Genomic DNA, 27,430 nt, shown 5'->3' with positions numbered 1-27,430 from the left:
ATCTGAGTTATCCATAATCACAGTGAGCATTTTTTTTGCTTTTATTTATTTATTTTTAAAGATTGATTTATTTATTTGAGAGAGAGAGTTAGCCCAAGCAGGAAGGGCAGAGGGAGAGAGAGAGAGAGAGGATCTCAAGCAAATTTTCGCTGAGCACAAAGCCGGAGGCAGGGCTCTGTTCCAGAATCCTGAGATCATAACCTCGGCTGAAACCAAGAGTCAGATGCTTAACCAACTATGCCCCTCTTTGCTTTTGAATTTTAAAAAAGTATCTTTTTGCTTAAATTATGGTTCCCTAAAAGATATAATGTGGTTGCTCAAACAACTCTTTGGACCTGATGTTTCTTTAAATTTATTCCCCAAGGCATCCTCTTCTTTCTACCACTCCAGAGCTTTCAGGAGGAGGAGAGATAGAAGTCACCAGCTCTCTCCCCATCACCTCAGACCACCTCTTCTCTTCCTTAGCAGGTTGCATCATAAGCAGATTCCCTCCCTGCCCCTCCACTAGCAATCTTTAGGCTGAGGAAAAATCAATTTATTTCTTTGTGTTTAAAAAGTAGGAAAATCCTAATACCAGCATCAACTATGCCATGGTTTTTGGAATTGTTCATTCACCGAGCACTTGCCGAGGGCCTGCTAGGTACCAGCACAGCCCTCAGAACCAGAAATATAAACACACAGGAGAAATTCTGCTACCTTCAATCAACTTTCGGTTTCTAATAGAAGAACAGAGATGCATAAACAAATGAGTGCAAGCGAGAGGGCTGGTTACTAAGATCGAAGGATACCCAGTACAGCCACTGCCGCAAAGGAGAGGGCTGGCCAGTTCCACATTGGAGGATCTGGATGAGCGAAGGTTTATGCAAGAAGGCAGTTGTTTCGATGACCTCCTATTCGCCCTGTTGGTGAGCAAGAGATTCCAGCCTCGGGTTAATGGGATGTCCGAACACGACACCAGCCCTGGGCAGTCTCAATGGACAGCAATTTGTGAGTCACATAGACTCATGTCCAGGGGGAGGAAGGTGTCTCGTCATACGTGAGATCATACCAGTCTTGCACTCTGGAGCAGGTTGAATGAGATTGCGGAAGGCTGGCTTTGTAACACCAAGAAGGCGGGCACCTCTGGTTCCCACAGGAGGCTGCGATTGGCTTGTTTGAATAATCGTGTGGCTGGCAGGGAAGTGAAACCCACTACTCAAGGACAGGCGAGAGCTGCACTTGGACCTCCTGACAAGGAAGGTTGTTTGGCTCTCGTACCTTCTCTGCAGAAGCAGAGTGAGGAGGGGAACTTGGGGTGAGGCTATCAGAGGCCATGCTAACCTCACTAGACCCTAAGGCAGCTCATTGTACTGGGCTTTAATTTTAGGCATGATACCACAGTGATACTTGAGGCAAGTCTTGGAAAATCAGTGAGTGGGGCTTTCACTCGGAGGTGGGCCAGGGGCATGCTGGCTTTCCAGACAACACATGAGAGCAAAGGCCCAAAGGCATAAAGCAACCTGGAAAATAAGTTAAATATTTGGAGGGGATAAAATGAACAATCTCTTTCTACAGAATTGTCAAAAAGAAACCACAATCTGTCTTTAAAGTTTAAAATATTTAAACATTAGAGCTAATGAAAGAAGAGAAGACATGTTAATTGAGAGCAATGTGATCCAATGGAAATATCACATGAGCCAGAAATGTGAGCCCCCTAGGTAATTTTAAGTCTTCTAGTAGCCACATTTTTTTAGAAATCAAAAGAAATAGGTGCGATTAATTTTACTGACATAGTTTATTTAACCCAATATATCCAAAATATTATCATTTCAACATATAACAACGTAAGAAGTATTAGTAAGATGTTTACATTCTGTTTTTCATACTGAGTCTCTGAAACCCAACACGTATTTTTACAGTTACGGTGTACCTCAATTTGGACCAGCCACGCATTTCAAGGGCTCGATACCCAAATGTAGCTGATGGCTGCCATATTGGACAGTTCAGATTTAGAACATTTTGAATTAGCTTGAGTTTGGAACAAAATGTGATGCAGTTTTCTCATCTGTAAATCAGCTGTTAAATTAGCAAGCTCGCATGACTGAATGTAAATTTTTAGATGAGGGCTGGAAAATGCCCGGCATGTGCATTGTTACTGCCACAAACGCCTTACTGTAGTGGTTACAGATATTACTTCTAGATCCCAACACACTTTCCCTCTAAGCCCACAGGCAGCCGCTCTCAGAGAATGGAGTTGGCATAGAAGACGGGTCCACATGCTGTCCCAGGCTCCTCTTTAAGACTATAGCAGAGAAGCAAATCTTAAGTCTCCATTCCAGACTAAGCTTTAAACTCTAGACTTTAGGATACTAGAGATAAAACGCTCTAAGAGCCACTGACGGTAAATTAAAAAAGAAGAAAATCTCTTCAATTAATATCATTTATGAGATTCTGTAGGTGATGATCGTAACTTGGACACTTCACAAATGACGAGACATTTTATGCCTGAAGTTAAATTGCACTGTGTAAAAGACTGTATACGGATGTATTTTGGACTTCCATAGAGAACACTCTGAAGGGTTCCCACCCATACTTACACTGAGTTCTTCAGAAAGCAAATGTGACTGTAATAAATACACTGGGTAGCAAATCCTTTAGACACCACAATCCAGTCATTCACACACGGGTGCTGCTGCTCCACTTAAAAATATATATATTTGGTAGGCATATGTTACACAGAAAATAACAGTCTACCTAATTCAACATTGTATTGCCAAGTTTACATTTTTTGTCTAAGATATCTGTTTTATCTTGATGATTTATTGTTAAATATCCCCATGGGGTTTTTTTGTTTGTTTGTTTTCTTTTTCTTTCTTTTTATTTTTTTTTAATTCTTCCAGTGTTAATATTTCCTCTTCTGGCTGAACCTAGATTTTTCTGTCATCTTAAGAATGCCATTGCTTGAGAATTCACATTTCAAGCCCTAGGTTTACTGTGAGACACAGGAAGTCATTTCAGTTTTTGATGTAGAGAGATAGGAAGAAACCTGGGAAAGGAGATGCAGAAATTCAGAGACCTTGTTTTCACGTTTTCCTTGGTTTTTCAAAATGGAAAAAAAAAAAGGCATGTTCTTACACATGTGGATTGCGCTTTAACTAGGAAAATATGTGTCCCAAATGTACAGAATTCAAAGCTCTGGGAAGCAGAAGGAGCCCCCCGTGTAATCTAGCAAAGTCAGGATGTGCACTGATCAATAAAGGCACAGTTTACAGGAAAGTTAACATATTTGTGAGGCAATTTGAGAAAGCTCTCCTAGAGGTCAACTAATAAAATACTCCATAGAACACCTTATGGACCAAACGAACACCATTCTTCATTAGTATGCATTTGAGCTGCTTTCTTTCTGATCCTATAAAAGGTCCCCTGCTTGACTAATTTTTTTCTTCCACGAAACGTGCCCATTTCAGTGTGAACATTTCCCCGACCCATCGTGTAAAATGTTATCTTTGACATACATTAGGCAAATAGAGAAAAAAAAATTAAAAAATAATGAGGAGGGGGCCAAACTGCTTTGAGAAGTTTCCACATATGTGCTAATTAGTGATTCCATCTGAAAATATTCCCAGAAAGCTGGATGAGTAAAGCAGACGGGGATAAATAATGCAAAGACCCCGTGGCATTGTCACAAACACCATAATCAGGGCTGTTTGTGAGTTCAGAGAGAGTCTCCAAGTGCTATGCCTGAGCATAAAACATCAATGAAGTAAATCCTTGCTAACAACCTCAGGGATGTCACACGCACACACGCACGCATCATGCATGTGCGCACACACACACAAACACACACTTTTTTCTTTCAACATCTTGGTACAACTCTTCCAGGGCTGATGTCCCACTCACCAGCCCCCCCTTTCAGATCTGTTTTTACATAAAGAGAAACTGAATTTCTTGCACCTAGTTCATAGTGCTGTTGAAATGCACAGTCTTCCTTCCAACCCTGGTCCAGTTACATAAGCACATGGAGATGATTAGCTGTGAAATAAGGCATTAGTCCACAGCATCAAACACCAAATGAAATACTCTCCGATTACAGGGACTGCAACCTCTGGAAGTCCCTTTTGTGAAATGACAAGCCTGCTGGTTTCGTCTTCGGATACAATGCCCAACTGTGTTTTTTAAGTACAATTGAGTTTCATCAACCAGACCAAAAATACTGTGGGTTGAAATGCATTCTGTAAAGTCAGTGGAAAAATAACACTAGTAGCTCCATAAATGAGGGGTAAATAGCACTATTATGGTAATTTCTGGTTTTAATGCTTTCAGCTAACACAGGAAGACTATGATTTGGAAGTTGCAGTGGAGATATTAGGAGAAACACCTAGATACTTCACAAGAAGTGCTGCCGAAATGACAGCATCAATTGTGCAATTTCAGGCCACCCCCAACTGCCCCCAAAAAAGAGGGGTGAGCGTTTAATAGCCTTATGAGTGTGTATGTGAACGTGTGCCTGTGTATATTAAAAGAGGCATTTCTAAAGTTCCCTCATTCAAGACCTTCAGATTGCCCAAGACGAAGTCAGAACCGTTCCTCCTCCCAGGGTTGCCCTTCTCCGTCTACTGACCGGAGCACCTTGTGATCCTAATTGCCCAGGGCAGAGGGGAAACTCAGTCCTCCCTAGTGTGCTGCATGGTGAACACTGACCCACCGGTGTCCTCAGTCCCAGGAGAGTAACAGTTTCATATTCTGCAAGACCAGAGTGACCTCCCACTCTCTATCAGTGACCCATTTACCGGACAGAGTTTACTGCTTTCTCAAACTTATTGGGCATGAAAACCAAGTCTGCTCTATAGGAGTAAACACAGGGTCTGGAAACAGTTTGAAGCCTGCCTGCTAATGAAAGGCCCTCAGTCTCTCCTCTCTTTAAAATCAAGGCTTCCTACAAAAAGAATAAACTGCCCTCCATGCCAGGGAGTCAAGTAACCAGGTATTTACATTTAGACAAGATAGAGTCTCATCTGGCAGCCTGGAAGAATGCACAGCTGTCAAGAATCAAATAAAGGCTTTCAGAAATCTTTCTCAAGAGCCAGGGATGCCATTTGAAGAGCAAAGTAGTGAGCAATTTCCCACTAACATCACAGGAATCTTTAAAATTCTGTTTGAAAGACACAACCTGCCCATATCCATCAAAAAAAAAAATCTGTGATTCAAGCCTTAAAAAATAGATTATTATAAATTTTAACATACTAGATTTCTCATTCCTGCATTGCAAGTGCTTTTCTTTAAATGGAATAAAAGATCTAGTGTGTTGATTTTTCACTATAAAAGGAATTTTTAACATTTAGGGAAAGGGTTTTCTTTTCTTTGTCTATGTATCTTAATATATGTTCTTTTTACAAGTTTGATGAGAATGTCAGAAGTAGTTGCTATCCTATGTTTAAATTTTGTTATAGTAGAATATATGAGGGTTTCCTCATTTCTATTAACTTTAATGCACAAGGGGGCTCATTAGCTTTATATCCCAGAATTGGGGTGTTCCTGAAAATGTCCGGAAGATTATGGGGACAGGGTGTATGGAATCAAGAGCTTCTTTGACGCTGTGAGTTAAAAAAGTATATAACAATTCTGAGCTCAGCAAGGCAATCCTCATTCAGATCATCCTCTGCGCCAGCCTTCTTGGCCTCCTGCCTGGGTCCTGAGAAAAGAAATCTTCAATAAAACAAAGTAAAATTAATAAATAAGTAGATAATAAATGCATACATAAATGCATACATAGACTCAATGTTCAATCCTTCAGCAAGTATTTATTGGGTTCCTGGCACTGAGAACACAGCAGTTACATTAACGAAGGACACAAATCCCTGCCCACCCTAAGCTTGTAATCTGGTGGGAGTAGTGGAGAGTAGTGGGGAGAAAATATATGTAAGTAACATGCATAATATATTTATAATGTAACTAGTTCTAAAGGAAAAAAATAAATCAGGGAAGTGACTATGAGACTGAGGAGGTATGTCGAAATTTTAGATAAGTTGACCAAAGAGAGTCTACCTGAAAAGATGACCCTTAAGTAAAATACTGGAAGAAATGAGAGACACCTGAGGGAAGAGCTTTCCAGGTAAAAGGAACAGCAAGTGCAAAGGCCCTGAGACAGACTGTTCCAGTAGAGTGAATTGATGGGATTATAGTAGAGGGTGGAGCCAGGGAGAAATGATGAGAACAAGCCATTCAGGTAGGACCCAATAGGCCAATGTGACCTATTTTTACCTGATGGAAAGCCATGGAGGAGTTGAACAGAAGAGTGACATGAGCTCAATAAAGATGGGATCTCAGAAATGATAGGACAGGGACAGAGCAGAGAAGCTTACAAATGGAAGAAGAGACTTTTAAGCTGAAATTTTCAGAAAGAGTAAGAATTAGCTAGAGTCAAGTGACTTTGGGGGAGATGGGACAGAAAATATTCTTAGAGTCAAAGAACAATATGTAAGACGGTTCAGTGGGATTGGTGCTTGTGTTATCTGAATCATTGACAAATGATGGTCGCAATGGCCATATTCAAAATCAGACACCAGGCTTTTTTTTCCATGGGGGGAGTATCATGACATCAGTCCTTAGGCATTGGCTTTTGTGAGGACAGCACTAACAGTTGTGCTCAGATATGTGTCCTTACTGTACCTGTGGCCTATCAGCAGTGATGGAAGACATAGCTACAAAGAGTCAAAGTAGAAGAGAGAAAGAATGTTGGCATCACATGGTAGGCAGCAGAGACCCTCCTGAACAACTTACAATTACCGAAACATGTTCCTGATCCAGAGCCTTTGCACTTGCTGTTTTTTTCTGCCTGGCAAGACTTTCCCTCTTGAGAAATATCTCTCATTTCCTTCAGTGTTTTACTCAAGTGTCATCTTCCACAGTAGAATGACCTGCAATCACTGAAAATTAGGCAACTGAGACTAAAGTTTTCCAAGAAAACAAGGCTAAAGATGAAAGATAAATGGATAGTACTTGTGTATTTTTTCAAAGAAATTTTGAACCTATTACTTCCTTTTGTCTATATACGTGCACTGTAAGTTAGGGAGAGCAAGTAAAGAGAGTAGGTCACAGAGAGTTCATGAATTATATAACACCACAGAGAATTAATGGCCAATGAAAGAATGCTAACCCAGGACTCTTGGGAAACAGTTCTAGTTCTTTTTAAACCAAGCCTTAATGTAAATAAAGGCAAGGGGGGGAGGGGGGGCAAGGGCAATGAACAGAACTTGTTTGGAAAAAGGATAGTTTGCATTTCCCCGAACAGTGACACAAAAGATCCATGGATCGCCATATACTTTGGTGATAAGCTCACTTTCATGAAATGCAGAATAAACTTTAGCATATTTTCTAAGATGCTGTACCACTTGCTTGTAGGAATTGAATTAATATGAATTTTCAGTTGGTAGGAGGTATTTATGATTTCAAAGTCTTAAAATCAGAACCTTAGGCATGAAAATCTTCAAATTCTGATTACCAGGTAGGTGTTCCTTGGGCCACAAGTTGGGCTATAATTAAACAAAACCCTTAAGCAAACTGCTCTAGTAATGAGGAAATGACTGACTCACATAGTTAGATGTGAACACGTTGATCAGTTTGCTGCCCTGACCTAGTCCAATGACTCCACTACTATTCCCTGCGACTCACCCATCAGACAAAGAGTGAGGAGTGCTGGGTACAACATAAATGTCCAAAAGGAGAGGATTGATTAAAGTATGCTGGAATATCATATACGCATTAAAATATGTTTGAGTACTCTAAAGACTTGAAAATATGATCATAATAAAGCATTAAATCAAAAAAGCATACTTCAAAGAAATACGTTCAACATGAGTCCATTTTCGTTGGGAGAAATCTGCTGCATAATTAGAGAAAGTACTAGACAGATATATACTGAAATATTAACAGTTATAAATTATATCTGAATAATGGGTGAAAGAAACATTTTTTCATATTGGTATTTTCTAAATTTTCTACAGTAAGCACATATTGTGAGAAAAATAGAAGTTGTTATTTGAATGTCATGTAATGATATTTGGGAGTATGATACTTAAATCTGCATATGCATTTCCTTTTTCCATTTCTGGTCTGGTACTTCTTAACATTGATGCTCTAGCTGTCAGAAGTCGACATGATGTGGCTCAAGTCAACTTCCCAACCATGTTGGAAACTGTCTTGCTGGGCTGCCAGTGAAATTATCACAGCCACCTAAGCAGATTCTACGAAAATCAGACTCTCAGAGATCCTCAAGTCAGGGTTATTCTGAAATAAACTAAGTTATATTTACAATCTAGTCAGTTCACCTCCATAGGAGAGAAGGTAGTCTTTCAAAACTACTCATGAATTTACATTTAATGACAATAACCATCATTTATTAAAACTCACAATGCAACTGGCAATGGTAAGAACCTTAATAAATATCCCTTGATTAGATTAGTAATCCCATTTTACTGATGAAGAATCAAGGGCTTAGGAGGTTATGTAATATGACACAATCCATGCAAATGGTGGAACCGGTATTTGAGTGCAGGCCTACTTCCTGCCAAGTCTCTGGGCTCTCCCTAGGATTTCCCATTGTTTCCAATCAAGCTATTTGGAGCACCTTCACTGACAATCCTTACTTATTTTAGGAGACATTGTTTTTCATCACACAAAAGACTCCCAACATTTATGGATCTCTTTTAAAAAAAAAGATGTAGATAATTTTATTCCTAAAATTATTGTGCGTTCTCGGATACAAATCGTGTGCATAAAAATTGCTCCCCAAAACATGTTCAACAGACAGATGTCCTCCCAAATGAATTACGCATGAATGCATTTGGAATATAGGATCTGCACTTCAGCAGTTTGCCCTCAACAATATATGAAATAAGCCAACAATATATGAAATAATTCATATTTATCAACAATATATGAAATAAGCCATTGTAGAGAATTAGTTTCTAGAGCTAAACCACAGCCATAGGTGTAGGCCTTCCAGTGAATTCTACCCCACAGATACTAACAATTAAGGAAGTGTTCATGAGTATACTGGAATTGAAATTCAAAGGCAAAGAATGCGCAGTGGGCTTAAAATATAAAAGAATAATGAAAATAAGAGAAATACATTAAATTGGTCTCTGATTTCTCTCTTCTTTTCTGTGTGATATCAATAAATTTCTGGCAGTTTACTCTTCCAATACAGGTCACCCTGTGGTAGTGCTATACTTTATAACATTTATAAAAGACAAGGAGAAAAAAACAGTTCAAATTCTCTTCAGACACATTCATTATTTTTAACGATCCTTTACTAGAGATGGCTTCTAACAAAGTGAAATATCTTATGTATTAATTTTTTCTCTGGGAAGAAAGCCAATGTACACAAATATATAAAAATTCATATAATGAAAAATGTAATCATTGATTAGTTCCTTACATAGAAATATAACCTCCCAAATATTCCTCTACTATGTAATATCACATCGTTGGAATCTAATTGCAATATTGTCATTATAATACTTTGTAAATCATTTTCCCAAGTGCTATCCCATCCATTTTTTTTCTTTGTCTAACAATGATCAGCTCATTTAATGATGGAATTAATACATATTTTTAGCACCTCACCTCCATGATTTCACTCTTGGATCTGACCTTTTAAAAAATGTATTTCCAAGTAGGAAATAAAGCAAGGGATTTCCTCTCCTCTCCTAAGCTCACACATGCTGTGGTAATGCTTTCATCTAGTATAAATCAAGTTAAACCTGTATGATAGCTTACAAATAATTCTCATGTCACAGTGAGCTCTTTGGTGGCTGATTCATCTTGCTATAGGATACAGAAGAACTCTGTTCTTTAACCCACAAAATAGCAGCCAGCAGAATCACACCCACATAAAGAGCAAAAACTTTCCATCTGCATGGATGAGTAGGAAGATTCAGCATCTCCTACAAAGACCTGCCAAGAACAAACTTTCACTTAGATTCAGAGGATGATAGCAGCCAAGTCATCCCTCCTAGCAAAGGGGAGGCCCAAAACATTATACGAACATGACGGAATGCTACCCATTTGGGATCCCCTCGAGAAGGCAAAAACTTAGGTACCCAAGCTCAGTAAAACAGACAAAGATGTCAATGGTGAGTCCACACTTTCTTCTTCCTAATAGAATTTGGAGTTTTAGAAGGAAGCTCTGCAACAAGTTCATATAATCTTTCACCCAAGGAAACCTTGCTTTGCAGATACCTGTCCTCTCCCTGACCCCAGACCATGTATAAAGACCCTCTTATCCCCCACACGAAAACACCCCTGATGGCGAGATTCCTCCTTCTCCCTGGAGTTACTCTAGCCCCCTGCGTGACTCCACGTCTGCCCACCTCAGCTAACCACAGTTCCGGCTAATGGCCAATCATCTTTCAGGACTCAGTTACACATTATCTCCTTTCTGAGTCATTCCCAGCTCCATTCCCTGTTCAGAAAATTCAGTTGCCACATTTTCTTATGGCTTTGCTCTGTCCAGTATATTCTCTATACAGTACATGACAGCACCTATAGTAATAATGCATTTATTTACATATGTGACCATCTCTATTAAGCTAGAATCTCTTTGAGAACGACAATCAGGTTAATATCATTGTCGATCTCTATTACACAACATAGTGATTCTGGCACTTGTATACAATATTTGCCCCATAGATATGTGACAAATAAATGAATAAGTGAATGATAGATAAGTGATTATTTTAACACTGATGGAAAGTCTTGCTTCACCCAGGTTCAGTAGTCCAATGGTTTCCAGTAAACATAACCTCTTCCTCTACTCCCTCTCCACCCTGGGGATAGTCTTGGCAACTCAGTGAGTGATGCCAATTCAAAGAGGGCAAGGAACAAAGGAGAGAGGGCCTGAGAACTCCACTGCACAATCTCTCAGACAGCCATTTCCCAGTCCACAGGACATCATGCACTCGGAGCCCTTGCTCCCTGGGGTCCCGAATGCCTGTCTTACTGCTCAGGGTGCTGATCATCAGCTCCATTCTCCAGCACCCTAGGCCGCCTCCACATTTCCTGAGCACTGAGTCCAACCCAGTACCTCCTACCCCAGTCTGCCAGCAGTGCTCTCTTTTCTGACGTTGTCTCAAGTCCAACCGGGCCCCTTGGGAGTCCCAAGCTTCGGAGATCCTCATTCCAGCGTGGATTCGGAACCATGAGCACTAAAGGCATTTATAAAGTTCTTTCTTTTTTTCAGGAACATTTGAAACATCATTTAGCTGTTTTAGCCCCTGTAACTATCTATTCTTCCTTGTACACTGACATTCAATGAATAAAACAAAGCCTATGTCTTTAAAAATCATCTACACCCAATATTTCTAACAGAACAAAGCTAATTCATATATATATGCAAAGGACTAAAAGTGGTTGAAACAAGACTTCGTCTATGGTCTTGCCCTCCCCCATCAAGTGATACCCAAAGGAGAAGCTCCCCAATCCTGATGTTTTTACAGAATGACAGCCATCACACAGGTAATTACTCATCCATCTTAATGGTTCCTTTTAAGTTTGCCCTTAAGAAGCCTGTGATCTCCCAAGTCAAGGGCCTCAGTAAAATCAATAAAACCTCGTCCTATCAGGCCACCAGCCAGATCATTTTCCACCTTTTAACAAGGCAGTGGTTATTAAATGCCTTGTTTGAAAACCCAAGTGGGGTCATCAGACTTTCATGATCAGAATAATCCATCACTTGTACATGTGCTATCTTTCCAGTGTCTTTGATATGAGTGATAAAGTAGGTAATGGCCTACGGTTTTTCAATATCTGAACATGTTCTCCTTTTACATTGGGGTTTGCGGCAGAGCAAAGGGAATTTCACGACTGGAGGAAGCTTTTAGTTAAGGGAGAAAGAAATTTCACTGAGTTATTTCAGTCATTGCAGAAGACATGCCGCTGGCTCCAAATTTGAGAGCCTAGCTCCAAGCTGTCAGTGGCTTCTTCAGACCTTGAATTTGTAGGAGCAATGAGAAATCTGGGATCATAGAAATTAAGAAGTGTCCATTGATGTTGGACTCCTCTTAAATACTGGGTGATCTCAAAACAACAGCAGAAAAGAAAATACATTTTTTTTGTGTGGTTCTTGATGAAAATAGATCTATCCTTGAATATCTTCTGGCATCAGAATTGCTAAAAACTTGCGTTCTGACATCGTCAGACACCTGGATGAACGCTAAAAACAATCTATAACCTGACAAATGGAAGATCCTTCTCTCTTCGTTTTGCATCTTGTTGATTGGATTGGTGAAGCATTTGGGGGTTATGTATTTTCCACAAGATATAAACCTTTTTATTGTTTCACATTAATGCTGAGATTAAAAGGAGACAATTGCAAAAGCCTCCCTGTATTGTTTTAAATTTACAGAATTAATCAAGAAATTGAATTTAAATTTCAATCTATGACAATTTCTAGTAAGGGACGGTTCTCTGGCGTCCTACAGACTACAAATGACTATTAAGCCAGCACTCCTGCACTTCCTCAAGGCAAAGATAATTGACCTGGTGATGGGAATCCGGAAAACCAGCATGGTTCGGAAACATCTCTGAAATTATTAAAGGAAGATTAAATATATCGTTTTAGTGTTAAATATATCTTTGTATGCTAAATATTTGAAATTACATAAACCTCATATGGTTTATTTGGTTATCTCAATTTACCAGAATATTTAGTTGCCCCAAACACTTGATTACTGAATCTAAGAGTATAACAGACAGTAAGTTGTTCTCGTCTCCCTGTTCCTTCGGAAAGAAGCTCTGGCACCCGGCCCAAAAGGAACAAGGCCACAGAATCAATGGGACACAAATGCACTTCACATCTCTCACTTATTCTTGTTCTCTGTAGCTTTCATCAGAATTTATGTAGAGAGAAAATGAATTGGGAAAGAAATAAAATGAATCCGCTCAATGTAATAATGGGAGGAAACATAATGGTCGGGAGGGAAGTATGAATAATCATAAGCTTTTACTTATGGATTTACATTTACTTTACAAAACGCCCATGTTATCCCATCCATCCCTGAAGCCACCCCCCTGGGGCAAGTGACACTGTGGTAAGGAATGCTGGCTCCTTGCAGGTAGATTGATCTTGCCTGAAATCCTGGCTCTGCTACAAGGTTGTGGTGTTTCCTGATAGGTTATTTAAGGGTCCATGCCTCAGTTTCTTCATCTATAAAATAGGGTTAAGATAGGGTTAATAATACCTCATCAGGTTGATGCAAGAATAAAGGAGTTAATGATCAGGAAAATTGCGAAGATTCCAGTGCTTTGCAATTATGGGCATTTTGTTATCTAACCTGCAACACCCTAAGAGCTACAACTATTCTTTGCATTTTACCCGAGAGGGAACTGAGGCTTAGCGGAGTTTAATGACTTGCCTGAGGTCACCTCCTCCAGTAAGCCAGTGTTTGGAATGTGCCCTTTCAGCCATTGGCGTAGTACTTGGGATATATGTACTCTCCCCAGTCCATCACCCCACCTTTCTTCGGATCCTCCACCCATGCCCTGCTCCCTTCTCCCTTTGCACCTGCTGGTCTCTCTGCCTGCAATGCTCTTCCCTCCCCTCTCTGCCTTCCTCATCTCTACAGAGTCTCCATGTCTCAATTCAGGAAGCACTGCCTCAGGACAGTCTCTCCCATGCTCCTTCGTAGATCAAATCATCCATGACCAGCTCCCCCGGCCCAAGCCCCTCTACAGTACAATGCTGTCCGACTTGAAGTTTTAGAATACTTCGTAGGACTACAAATGTGATGAAGAACTGTCTTCCCCACGGCACCGTAGGCTCTTGAGACAGGCCCTAGTGTCAGCGCCTGCTCATCCTGGGGGTGCCCCCAGCAACTAGCACTCTCCCTGCCACAAAGGAGGTATGCAAGAATATATATATATTTTTAATGGTGAATGAGTGACTATACCAAGAGCGTAATGCATTTTGGCTCTTATTTCTATCCGTTAGTGTGCAGACCAAGAAACTAAGGCTTGTCAGTTTATGTAAGCAACCTGAGGTCACGCAGATGATGCATTCTAAATAAGACGCAAACTAAAGCTTTCAGGCTTTCTGCAAGGCTCTCACCATCACACTCAATGTTGTAAACTGAATATTAAATTTAGATATGATGAAAGAATGCCGCCCCTCCGCAAAGGATGTCCATGTTGCAATCTGCAGAACCTGTGACTTTGTTACCTTCCATAGCAAAACAGACTTTGTAGATGTGAGTAATGATCTTGAGATGGGAAGATTATCCTGGATTTTCTGGAGAGGAGCAACCACAAGGATTCTTATAAGAGGGAGGCAGGAGTATGAGAGTCAGAAAAGGAGTTGTGATGAACAGAAGCAGGTGTCCGAGTGATGCCATTGCTGGAAAGAGGCCCTAAGTGAAGGAATGCAGCCAGCCTCCAGAAGACAGGAAAGTAGGGGCTTCCAGGGTGGCTCAGGCACGGGGTGTGCTTGAGATTCTCTCCCTCTGCCTCTGCCCCTCCCCAACTGCACTCCTGTGCTCTCTTTAAAAAAAAAAAAAAAAAAGTAGAAGATTGGAAAGGAAATGGATGGCATCTCCCTAGAGTTTCCAGAAGGAACTAGCCCTGCCAACACCTTCCTTGTTTTTAGCCACCTCAGACCTATTTTCGGACTTCTGACTCTCAGAACTTTATGATAATAAATTTATGTCAAGTGTTTGGAGCCAGTAATTTGCTCACAGCAGCAACAGGAACCTAAGGCAGATGTTAATGACCTCAGGTCCATTGACAGGTTGTCTGCATGGTGTGTAACCATGGAGCACCACTGACATTACACGGCAAGATCAAGTTCAGTGGATAGGTATAAATAACACATAATAATAAAAGACCATTTGTTGAATTTGATCTCTGCAGTTAGTTACTCAGACCAAATATTCCAAACAAAAAAATCTATTTAGTCCTGGGTACCTGGGTGCCTCAGTCGGTTAAGCATCTGCCTTTGGCTCAGGTCATGATCCCAGGGTCCTGGGATCGAGTTTTCCATCAGGCTTCCTGCCATGCAGGGAGACTGCTTCTCCCCCTCCCTCTGTTCCTCCCAAATCTAGCATTCTATGACCCCATCATTCTATTTCTTAGCTTTTTCAGTTAAGAATGCTTGTAAAATTTGTCCCTCTCACCATCACCCTCTCTTAGCTTCTTCTTGCATAACACCCCACACTGAAGTCTACAATGCATTCTAAAGGTAGCATCCCACTTGTAGTTCATGATGATTACAAAAGAATATGGAGTTCAACCTGCCATAGGTCATTTGCATCCAGAATTGTCACTATACTGAGTGTTAAAATATGTCTACACTCTGAGTCTGCCCCCTGAAGCATAGTAAGTTTCTGCATGGGTCAAGAACCTCCTCCTTAACAAATTCTTTGCTCTAACTTATAAGGATATTACAAATAATAAAATAAAATAAAACACCTTGAAGCATGATTTTTAAAAGCTCACAATTTTACCAATGAAGTATACACATCCTTTCTCTAATATTACTCTTGGTATCCATCTTCTTAAAGACTCAGATAAGAGAATAAAAGGCATAAGAGAAAGCAATCAGAAGAAAAGGGGGAGAGGATGGTTTGCAAATAAATCCTTGGCTTTTTCTCTACTGGAGACCTGTAAAAATAAAAGATTCAGAACAATCAAAATCAGAGATGCTACTGGCGTCACCACATGCCCACTGACAGACAGATAATTTTGCTAATATACTCAGTGGAACTTGAAAAATTGAAAAATCTATTCCCAGTATATTGTAATGGCTCAAGCAATGAAAAATTTATATTAGTATTGATAATGACATCCTTGGAACAAGTAAGGAGCAGGGACTGGAAGAGAACTGTATTTTTAAACATCACACCAGGCACTGCTTCTGGAAAAGCAGAGTTCCTGTCCTAACTAAAGCTTCAATGGCTTATCTTCATTAAGTAACATATAGGATGAAAAATGCGAGTAAATTAGAGATGACAAAATAAAATGGCTTTCTTCCCAAAGAAACATTTTTTTTTCTATATACTGTATTTCTATTTACCAACAACCAGCATTATTAATGCATGGAGATATTTATAGCTCTTTATACATTACAGAATTGACTCATGGTTGACTCTGAAATGGAGTATCTAAGAGACCTGGTTCATGGCTTTCTGTAGGACTAGAAGCTACTACAGAAGCTGTCTCAGGGACATCATCCTGGAGAAGACTCTGATTAGTCGGGAAGAACCCATTTGTCAAACCTATTCTCAGGTCTCTCAATCAGATGGAGCGGCATCAGTGAAAGGTTCCCTTGCACAATCACTAGATTATAAGCTTAGAGGGAAGGTAAACTGATTTTGAAAAGGAAAAGGCTGGCAGAAAAAAGTGAGTCATTGGTGAAGGCCCAAGTAAGGTAATTTCCTCTAGCAACAGCTCAAAAAATTGGGTTTCTTCACTTTCCTAGGTCCAAATATTTATTGAGTTCATTGGCTATGCTGATATTTATTGAATGTCTATAATGGATCAATAAAGGCTAAGAATAATAGACTAGAGTCATGTTTAGAAAGGGCTTATGAAAGAATAGAATAAGTAGTAGTCTGCAATTGAAGCCAGCCTTTAAGATGACCCCCAACGACTCATGCCTCCTGGTATTCATACCCATATATAGTCCTTCACATACTGAATTGGAATTTCCCATGTGACCAACAGAATGTGGTGGGAATAATAGTATGTTATTTCTAAGGCTACATCATGAAAGGCATTATTGCTTTAGCCTTGACCTTTTGAATCACATATCATAAGGGAAGCCTGCCACCATGCTGGAAGGACACTCAACAGCTCTGGGAAGAAATCCACATGGAGGGCAATGGAAGACCCCTGCTAGAGCCAGCATCAATCTGCCAGGTGTGTGAATGAGCCACCTTGGAGGTGAATTTTCTAGCCCCAGTCCAGACTTCAGGCAACTACAACCTCAGCCAACATCCGACCACAACTTCATAAAAGACCTTGAGTGAGAATTGCCTCGTCAGGATCCTCCTGAATTCCTGACCCACCAGAAACCATGCAAGAAAATAACTCATGATTGTATTTGGGTATGTCCAAGTTTTGGGGTGGGTTTGTAAAACAGCAACAGATAACTAATACTTTCAACTTGATAGCATGAGTTTAAATATTACCTAAAAGGCATCTAGGATAATAGTGAGGAACACAGTTATTAGAGTTAGGTCTGAGTTTCGTCTTAGCTGAATGATTCTGTAAATTATTTCATCTTCTAAGATTTCGGTTTTCTCATCTGAAGACTATGGTTAATAACAATACGTACTTCTGCTAAGCAAAGGGAATGACTAACAAAAGGCAACATAGGTTTCCTTTTAATTAAAAGGGAATGGGAGAAGATATTTGCAAATAACATATCAGATAAAGAGCTAGTATCCAAAGTATATAAAGAACTTCTACAATTCAACAACAACAACAAAAAAAAAAACAAATAATCCAATTAAAAATGGGCAGAAGACATGAACAGACACTTTGCCAAAGAAGACATCCAGATGGCTAACAGACACGTGAGAAGTTGCTCAACATCACTCAACATTAGGGAAATGCAAATCAAAACCTCAGTGAGATATCATTTCACACCTGTCAGAATAGTTAAAATAAAAAACACAAGAAACAACAAGTGTTGGTGAGGGTGCTCTCTGTTGGTGGGGAGGCAAACTGTCTTAGCCACTCTGGAAAACAGTATGGAGGTTCCTCAAAAAATTAAAAATGGAAGTACCCTACAATCCAGTAACCACATTACTGGGTTTTTACCCTCTAAATACAAGAACACTAATACAAAGATGTTTACTGCAGCATTGTTCACAATAGCCAAATTATGGAAGGAACCCAAGTGTCCATCAATAGATGAATGGATAAAGAAGTGGTTTATATCTACAATTGAATATTATTCAGCCCTACAAAAGAATGAAATCTTGTCATTTGCAATGACATGGATGGACCTAGAGAATATAACATTAAGTGAAATAAGCTAGTCAGAGAAAGACAAATACCATATAATTTCACACATGTGGAATTTAAGAAACAAAATAAGCAAAGGAAAGAGAGAGAGAGAGAAACCAAGAGACAGACTCTTACCAATAGAAAACAAACTAACGTTTATCAAAGGTGAGGTAGGTGGGAGGGGGAAAACATGAAAGAGATAATGGGGATTAAGAGTACACTTACTATGATAAGCACTGAGCAATGTACAAAATTGTTAAATCACTGTATAGTACACCTGAAACTAATATAACACTATATGTTAACAATGCTAGAATTAAAATTAAAAACTGTTAATAAAAAAAAAAGTAGAAACAATACCTACCTATTATTGCATCTGAGATTATGCATCATTGGACTACATGACCTCTAGGATCTAGTCAAACTCTGAAATTCTGGAAGAAAGGATACACACACACACACACACACACACACCAAAAGACAGGAGATAACTGTTTTATTAAGCATTTACTCTGTTTCGGTTATTAGGCCAGATACTTTATACATTTTAGGCTGCCTTTGAGTAAAATCCTACTTGGTATCCATCAGGATCATATCATTTAAAAGCTCCCTATTTTAAGAATTGGTCCAAGATGAAAGCTGTATGATAAAAAGCTACTGAATTGTAATCAAGTTCTAGTGTAGCAAATTAATCTTTGCGCAAAAGCTGGAAAGTATTTCATCAACCAGAAACCAAGGAGGAAGCTTTATTACAACCTAGTGGTGAGCTGACCCTTTTATACTCCAGGGAGCCAGAAAAGTAATCAATCCATGGGTGTTTACTACCAGAAAAACTGAGACTTACAGGGGAGAAGCTTAGCCCCAGGGAGCCAATCCTGCAAGTCTGTCAACTTCCTGCTAGAGCTCCTTCTAGCAATGGAGCCTACATTTGACTTCTAAAAACAAAACAACACAAAAAACTTTCTTAAACCAGCCTTTTGTTATTAAGACATGAAAATTCGTGCACTTAGAAGCATTTTTTTCTTAGGTGCTCTGCTTTGAAATGATAGTGCATTTTGTGTTTCTCTTATTCTCTTCTCCCTGTCTGCTCTGCCCACAGTTTCTGGTAATCATTGAGAACCTTGGACATTATCATTCCACAAACTCTCTCTCCATTTTTTGCCAATTCCAATTTGTTCTGAGTCCTGCAATAAATGAAATAAATAATAAATGAAAAGGCCAGAGGCAATGGCACCATCACCCTGCTCACCCAGGGGAGAACCCAGAGGTTGTAGGGAGCTCTCTGCAAAGAAGATGGAAAACAATGTCTCAGGGGCCCAATTATTTACTGTAGCTGCTGAAATGAGATGATTTATGTCGGTGACAAGGCTGTCCTGGAAATAGTAACCAACTGGTATAAATTTAGATCTATTATGAAAAAAAATGATCCTTGGACCAAAAAAAGCCCAACTTAAAAAGAAATTAAATGACTATGGAATGTACCCACACATGCTGCTCTTTATGGAAAGAGGCAGGTATTTGTTATATATTTAACTGGTGGAGGTTCAAGAAGCTAAGAATATAAACTGTATGTATCTCAAATTTGTAAGGTCACACAAAATAATTTGAGTTAAGTCATAGGGGGAAGAGGATGGACTTTTAATTAAGGACCAGCTTTAATTTTCTGGCACGTTATGTGACTACCAAAGTATTTAACTGGCTATGACATTGGCAGAGAAACAAGCAAGGGTTAAACTCACTAGATTAAGATCAGGATTTGGTTACTTCAAAACAACACCCTACAAGGTCACATACTGAAATGAAAAATTCAAAATGTCAAATAGCAATGCTGGTTCCATTGGACGAGCATCAAAAGGAAATTCATTAAAGCCCTGGGAGAGTCCAAAATACAAAATTCCCAGGCCTTAGAGAGTCATTGGGAAAGAGGAGTCAGCGGTTGGTTCTAACTTAGAGGACCAGGTTGCTGCATGGTCAAGATAGCTGATAGTGAAGTTTTTTTTAAAGGGATACAGGATCAGGGAAAGAAAGGGGACTATATGCATCATGCGAACGTATGTATTTTAATTTATGAATATATATGTTCCACTATGCATCATATATGTTATAAAACCCATGCTAAAGTAAGAACTTATAAAGCAATAATAAGTAAATACAATCATATGTTCTTTTTTATTCTTCCAATATGTCAGCACTGGTTACAGCAATGTCGCCAAGCTTGAAAGATGAAGATGAAGTTCTGGAAATAGAACGAGATGTGGTGGGGGGCACAAAGTAGGACAACACATCAAGGACTGCAAACCCCTTCTGCTTTGCCTGCCCAAGGCCTAGTGCTCAAGAAAATCATGAGTGGACATTGAGGATTGTCTGTGTAATTCCCCCCCCCCCCAATAATACTTTATTCCTTTCCTTGTGATTGTCAAGGACAGTCCCCTTTGTTAAGGAGATATGGCCTTGATTTGCCCTCACTCCCCCACTCCTTGGACTCCACTCTCCTACTATCCACATGGCAGCCAGGAAGTCAAACACTAAGGTGAACAAAGAAATGAAAGCCATTAACCCTTCTTATTCGGCCGTAACGGGACTAACACCAGGATCCTCTCACAGACTGTCTCCCATCTGTGGAGGGTGGCTCTCAGACTTAAGTCACCTACACAGAATAATTATTTAAACTGTGGTTGTCTGAGATCACCCTATAAATTCTGCTTTGGTTGGTCTGTTGTGGGCCAGGATTCTGCATTTTTCAGTTTCCAGATGATGCCGAGGCAGGTGATGGATGGCAGCCATGAGGAAGAGACTAGACTTCCAAATTCTCAGTCCTTGGGCATCACTGGCTCAATATCTATCCCCCCAAACCCATTCTTTGGAAGACAGCAGATCAGAAGATGCTGACCTTAAGGAACAGGCAGAGACCCTCCAGGGAAAGGCCAGATGGGGTGGAATGGATGAGATATCCCCTCATTGCATGAAGATCCACAGATGCCCTCTGATAGCACAGGAGCCATCTCCACTGGGACCAGTCCATGGGCACCCTACTCCATTTCCAGTGCTTGAAAACAGGTATTTCTGCAGGAAACTGGCACCCAGGATGCACAATGGGTGAGGAGGCCAGGGACAGACTTGGGATACCATAACGAAGTGGGAATAAGGATTAATGGGTATGTGGAACTGAAAGAACATTCAGGACTTTGCACCTGCAGTGAGAGATGACAAGGGTGCTAAGGAGATTCACAGTCTATATGGGGCAAAGGAGGGCATGAAATTGGATATAATTCAATAAGCAATGGGAGCCCCTGAGGGTATTTTCAATAGGTAAATAGGTACAATGAGATGAGCTTGGGGAAATGAATCTCAGAGACTGGCATTCCTCAATGCAAGGGATGAATTGGAGGCATGGGAATTTGAGTGCAAGAAAACCAGACATACTTGCAGGTTCAATGGTTCACTATTTTTGATATTGTATTAAGGAACTGAGGAATTAATTAGGCCTTTGCCACTGAGCAACCTAGTGATAGGGATAAAAAAGAGCATTCTTATATATCTTATATATATCTTATATATTACATAGAGCTATATGGAAGGCTACCTATTCACAGATAAATGCACATACATGGTTCATCAGGAGCTTAAAATCAATCAGCATGTTTGATACAAAAATACCCCTCCACTAACTCCCAACTCTCTACCCAAACCACAGCCATGATGACCAAGGAGAAAAAATAAATTTAGAGATCTTAATAAGTGAACTGAATTTTGCACATTCAGTTCTTTTTGGTGTTGCTTTGGCTTTAAAAAACAGAAGTATGAACATAACTTTTTGTCCAGAAAGAAGAGAAAACGTGGGAAATAAAGGCAACGTACTGTGCCTTGCCTCCGCGAAAACACTCATGGCGCTATTTTAAATGTTTCTCCTTCCTAGATTATATGACTCTTGAAGGCAGGGGCCAGTCTGTTCACTGTGTTCATCCCAATAACTAGAGCAATGCCTAGCTGAAATGCAGGATATGCTTATGAAATATTCTTGATTGAATAAATTGTTCATTCAGGTACATGAGAATGTCACAGAAATAATTTCAGAATTCACACATGGAAACAGCTATTTAAAAACCTTACTGTTTTGCCAAACGAATCTGAGACTCTGAGGACTAAAAAGTAACCTGACTCATTCTTTACAGGCTGGGTGGCCCTCTTCCAAGTATGTTCACAGCCATGACAGCAGAACATGCTGCCCTTACACTCCGTGTGTGCCCTGGGCCTGGCACAGGGGCCAGACTTTGAGATGTCCCATACGTGTGCTACATGAATCACAGCCAATGTAATGTAGCTCCTCTGAGAAGTGAGATCTGCTTATTTTCATGACCTATTTTATGCATACTTGATAGTTTGGCATTACAGTACCAATCTTAGTGCCTGAAAACCTTAATTCATAAATTCTGTAAACATGTCTTGAATGAACCACAGTGTGTTATGTGATTCTGAGGATGGATGGATGGAGGGAAACAAAAGAAGGTAACTGTAAAGGAAAAGTGCTGACATCATCTCGTGGAGGGAGGAGGACACGAGATGTGTGGGAGAACAGAATAACCACTATGTAACAAACTATCGCAAATCTCAGCAGTCTTGCGCAATGTACGATACTACTTTGCTCAGGCAAAATCCAGTGCGGACGGACGTTCCTAGTTCGCTTTCTGAGTGCGGACGTTCCTAGTTCGCTTTCTGAGTGAGCCCTCCTCTAAGCGTACCCCAGGGACCTGAGCTTTTCCCAGCTCCTGATGCCATTGTTTTTCACATGCAGTCTCCATGGAAGAGAAAGTGAGAGAGTCAAAGATCAAGCGTGGAAGATTTTTTAGGACAGTTCTGAAGTGACAGAGATCAGCAAGGGTGATGAGAAAACAGAGTTTCCTGGTGGACCCAGGAAGAAAACGAAGTGGATTTGGAGCACACATAGCATTACTTCTGTCCTAAGGGTTGGCAACATTTCTGTTTATCTCCTTAGTCAGTGGTTTTTCCCTGTAATTGTGCCTAAATCAGTCAAACACAAACTAAAAGACAATGTGGTAGAGTAGGAAGATAAAATTATTTTGATATCACATTCCTTATTTTAATTATATACAATTATTTATCAGCACTATTTTTTATCAAATCCCCATATCAGTTTCAAGAGTCTTCTTTCTTCTGTGTTTTTAGCATTAATTCGTTCTGATAGCCATCCAGAATCAGGCCGGCGCTTTTTAAATGGTTATTTTACAAGAGTGATCCACTTTTCCCATTCTAGTAGAGATGACCTTTATAAATTCTAAGACCTAATCATTTTAGTTAATTCAAAACAGGTGGAAAATACCTTATAGGAAGTCATTTGTTATGCACAAGATCAAGCTGAAATGTCATCACCTCTCCATAGCTCTCTCTCCTTGAGACTTCCTTTCCCAGATATAATTAATTGCCCCTTCTCTGTGTTTTCACAGCCTTTTATATATACTCAGTTTTGGAATGAATCGTGTTATAGTATAGTTATTTGCCTACATATTTGTCTTCCCCATGCCCATTGACTTATACTCCTTGGGGCTCAGGGAGTTTTTATCTTTGGGGCCTGAAAGAATTGTTGGCACACAACAGGTGCAGAATAATTGCTCCTGGGCAAATGGGGGGTTCCTCCTTCACTGTGAACAACCACGTTTGAAGCACACGTTCCCCCACCACTGCCTTCAGAGCACTTAGAAAACCACACTGCAGTTAGTTGCACATGTTTCTATGACTCTCTGAGCACTAAGTTGTGTAAATTAGGGCAAAAATAATATCTTATGTGCCAATTGCCTACTATATATTTGCTTATACATTAAAATCCCAACTTGTTTCCAAAATGATTTTATATGCTTTGTACCATATGTACTAGAAGAGGATTAAAAATACCTCACTGAGGAAATATGGGCAAATGATAAATAAGTGTAAGAAAAATAATGTGAAGAGTATAAGAGGGAGACAAGTACATAAAATATCTGGCCAGACAGCCACACAATATTGGTGGGATGTGACCCATAAACTTGACTCTGCACTTTCTAGCATCCAAATGAAAAGGGCCACCATTTCACTTACAAAATGTATTGTCTAAACTGTGTAAGCCAACTGCTTTCTTGAGACAATGGTGGTTTGCTCTGCTGTGTTTTCTTAATTTTTTATTTCTGTCTTTCAGCTTTCTAGTGTTTTGTGTTTGGAGGGTTTGTTTTTTTTGGGGGGGGGGTTGTTCTGTTTTGTTGTTTTTGTCAAATCGTGCTTTATAACTGTGAGCTGCATGTTTCCTGGAGGTTTTCCACATACACCCAGAACACCCAGGAACTATTGTCAAAGGGTGAGATGTGAGACCTTCTTCTAAGCTTTAGGAGGAAGTTCCAAGGGATTCACAGAGAACAAAGGCTATCCACTCAAATTATAAAGCCCTTCAATGAGCCTCTTTCCTCCTTGTCCTCTGATGTCACCGGTCCAGAAGTGGGAGCATAGGGGCCCTAGGATTCCCTCAAGGTAAACCAAATGAAGGTTGAAATTAATCTCTTCTACCTGGTCTAGAATGTCTGCCTACTAATGGCATTTAGCTATCAACAACCCACTACTACCATAAGTCAATGCTTCTCACATGCTGGGATCCAGCTAGCTGCATACAAATTACTGGTGGGAACTTTTTTGTTAAATAGAAATTCCAGGAAATTCTAATTCACTAGGTCTTAATCGGGGCTCAGAAATCTATATTATTAGAAATCTCCCATGCAATACTGATCAAGTCTAAGTTTCTAAAAACCACCAATTTTTTCCTCAATTTAAGAATCTGAATGAAATTCCCACCAGATTCATTCCTTAGGTTTCCATTTCCCTAGTCACAGTATTGGTAGTTTAGTACATTTATTCCCAGAGGTACAGATACAGGATGTATCTTTCCCAAACCTCACTCAGGGACGTAGGGCCCATCCGTCCCATAGCTGCACCCTTGCATTTATGACGTTAACAATAATTAACTCAGGGGCTCTAGTTTATCCAAACGAGCATCATGTGTCATATTAGGGGAAATGTAAAATTTCAGGCAGAGAATATCCAATGTGCTAGCGAATTAATCCAGGAATCAAACAATTGGTTTCCATGATACAACACCAGCAATAACAACTGACATCTAACAAGTACTTACTGGGGTCAGTATGGTTCAGCTGCTCTACCATGTGCTTACAGGACCTCCCACTTAATACCCAGGACAGCCCTAGGACGTAGATAACATCATTCTCACTTTACAGATAATAAGATGGAGGTGTAAAGGAGTTAGGTAACTTGCCTGAAGTTATACAGGTAGAAAAATGCCAAGCCAGACTTTGGATCCAGGCAGTCTGACTTCAGAGCCCGTGCTCTTAACCTCCTCACTATCTTGCCAGACCTTGGAAAAGACAGTTTGAATTCAACAGCTATTAGAACAGAAACCCCAAACCTACTTTGGCTGAGCTGATGTTACCTTTTACAGACTGGGAGAAAAATCTTTGAAATCTTTAATAAAAGCGAATGAATCTACTAGAATTTAATAAACATATAATATTGAAAGACTACACAGAAAGACGCTACGCATCAGGATATCTACTTCATTTATCCACACAGGTCATGTTCCAGGAGAGGAATTTAAGTCCTGATAGTGCTGTGCACGTTACAGGCTTATAATTCACTCTTAGTAATAGATGAAGGCATGAAAGAATGAATAAATAATCAGTGTTGATTAGTTTGATAAGAATGACTAGTCAAGGGACGCCTGGGTCGGTCAGTCGTTAGGCGTCTGCCTACAGCTCAGGTCATGATCCCAGGGTCCTGGGATCAAGCCCCAAACTGGGCTCCCTGCTCTGTGGGAAGCCTGCTTCTACCCTCCCCCTCCCCCTGCTTGTGTCCCTTTCTCACTGTCTCTCTCTCTCTGTCAAATAAAGAAATAAAATCTTAAAAAAAAAAAAAAAAGATGACGAACTAGTCAAATTGATGAGGGAGAAACCAAAGAGAAGAAGGCTAGAGGAAAAGACGTATATTGTATAGTGACTAAATTGCATTACATTTTCAAACTAATAATCCAAAAATAAGGATATCTATTTCACCACTCCAGACTTTCTCTCCAAAGGGATTGAGTTCACATGATTACTGTGTTTCCTTCTAGGTCTTTTAAGATCAGTTTCATGTCCACTCAAACCTTGTGTCAAAGCAGTTTCCAAGGAAGTCTGTAATTTTTCTCCCTATTTTACATCCATCATCAAGACAATTTGAAAGTCCAGTTGCAAAATTATAGACCCTTTAAACAACTTGAGGGGGTTTCCTATGCACACATGTTGTCCAAGAATTGCTTTCATATATAATCAGAGAATTGAAGTTGCAAGACAAATAATGATTCCTCAAAGGGAATCACATTAGTGGGTTTATTTATTATTTACTCTGGGTTTCAAACACAAAAAGGACCCAACCTGCTTCCCACAAAACACTACCTGAGGTGCATGAAGTTTATGCAGGAACTGTCACCTGGACATCTTTGAAGTTCTATATGCTGGCAGCTGTAGCATGAGGGATTATGACTAAGATCCCAGAGACATTCCATGGGACTCCAAGGGGATGCATGTGAATGAAAGAACATAAAGCAGACTGCACCTGGAGAAAGTGTCAGGGGAGTTTGCGTCCCCATTTCTTTCTCTAGACAGAGTCATACCCACTCTCACACACTCACAAGTACACACACATATGTAACTCACATGAGTATGGGTAAGTCCCCATCGTCAGATGAAGACCCAGGGCCGTGTGAAGAATTTGGGCCTGGCGGAAGCATGGGAGCCTGTGATACCCCTATCCTAGAATCCAAAAAGCATGTTTTGTCTCCTGCAGTAAGCATCCTCAGAAGTGGGTCTGGCTTATTCATTTGCATCCCCATCTTGCATAGGCCTGGGCACATGGTCCGTTTCAATACCAGTTCATTGAAAGAGCGAATAAACAAACCAAGGGATAAATGAACTCTAAATTCGAATGGTCCATTGTGGATTAGAGACCCTGCAGAATCACCATCCCAGTGTCTTGATGGCTCCTGCTGCCTGGAAAGGAGCCAGATGAAAATACAACTTTCCATTATGAGGGTGCTTTAAAAGTTACTAAGAAAGTTTATGACTATTAAATTCATTTTATCCCCACAATGACTTCTTGTTATGGGGACAGCAGACACCTTGACCCTAACTTTACATATTAGGAATTGAGGCATAGAGGTATACCTCTAGGCATAGAGGTAAAGTAACCTGTCTCAATCTACACATCAGTAGAGTCTATCAATAGAAACAGAACTGAATCCAAGGTCTAGTTGTTATTCCCTATGTACTCTTTCACAGACAGATATTTGCGCACACATACACACACACGCACAATATACATATTAACAGTTGATGCTTATCATTTGTGGTAGTTACAT

At 40.0% G+C, this 27,430-nt stretch overlaps 1 long non-coding RNA gene across 1 annotated transcript in view; it reads left to right on the top strand.

Moving 5' to 3' along the window:
- Positions 1–20,358, top strand: part of LOC101693520 — a 35,132-nt gene extending 14,774 nt beyond the window's left edge. The window contains exon 4 of the long non-coding RNA XR_001182111.2: positions 20,175–20,358. This is a non-coding gene — a long non-coding RNA (uncharacterized LOC101693520). The remainder of the gene's footprint in view (positions 1–20,174) is intronic.
- The last annotated feature ends 7,072 nt before the right edge of the window (positions 20,359–27,430 follow it).

The sequence above is a fragment of the Mustela putorius genome, unplaced genomic scaffold, assembly GCF_011764305.1.
Source record: "Mustela putorius furo isolate JIRA1106 unplaced genomic scaffold, ASM1176430v1.1 tig00000163_pilon_pilon_pilon, whole genome shotgun sequence".
Taxonomy (NCBI): Eukaryota; Metazoa; Chordata; class Mammalia; order Carnivora; family Mustelidae; genus Mustela; species Mustela putorius.
The sequence above is the reverse complement of the archived record's forward strand: the minus strand, read 5'-3'. Positions and strand labels throughout refer to the sequence as shown.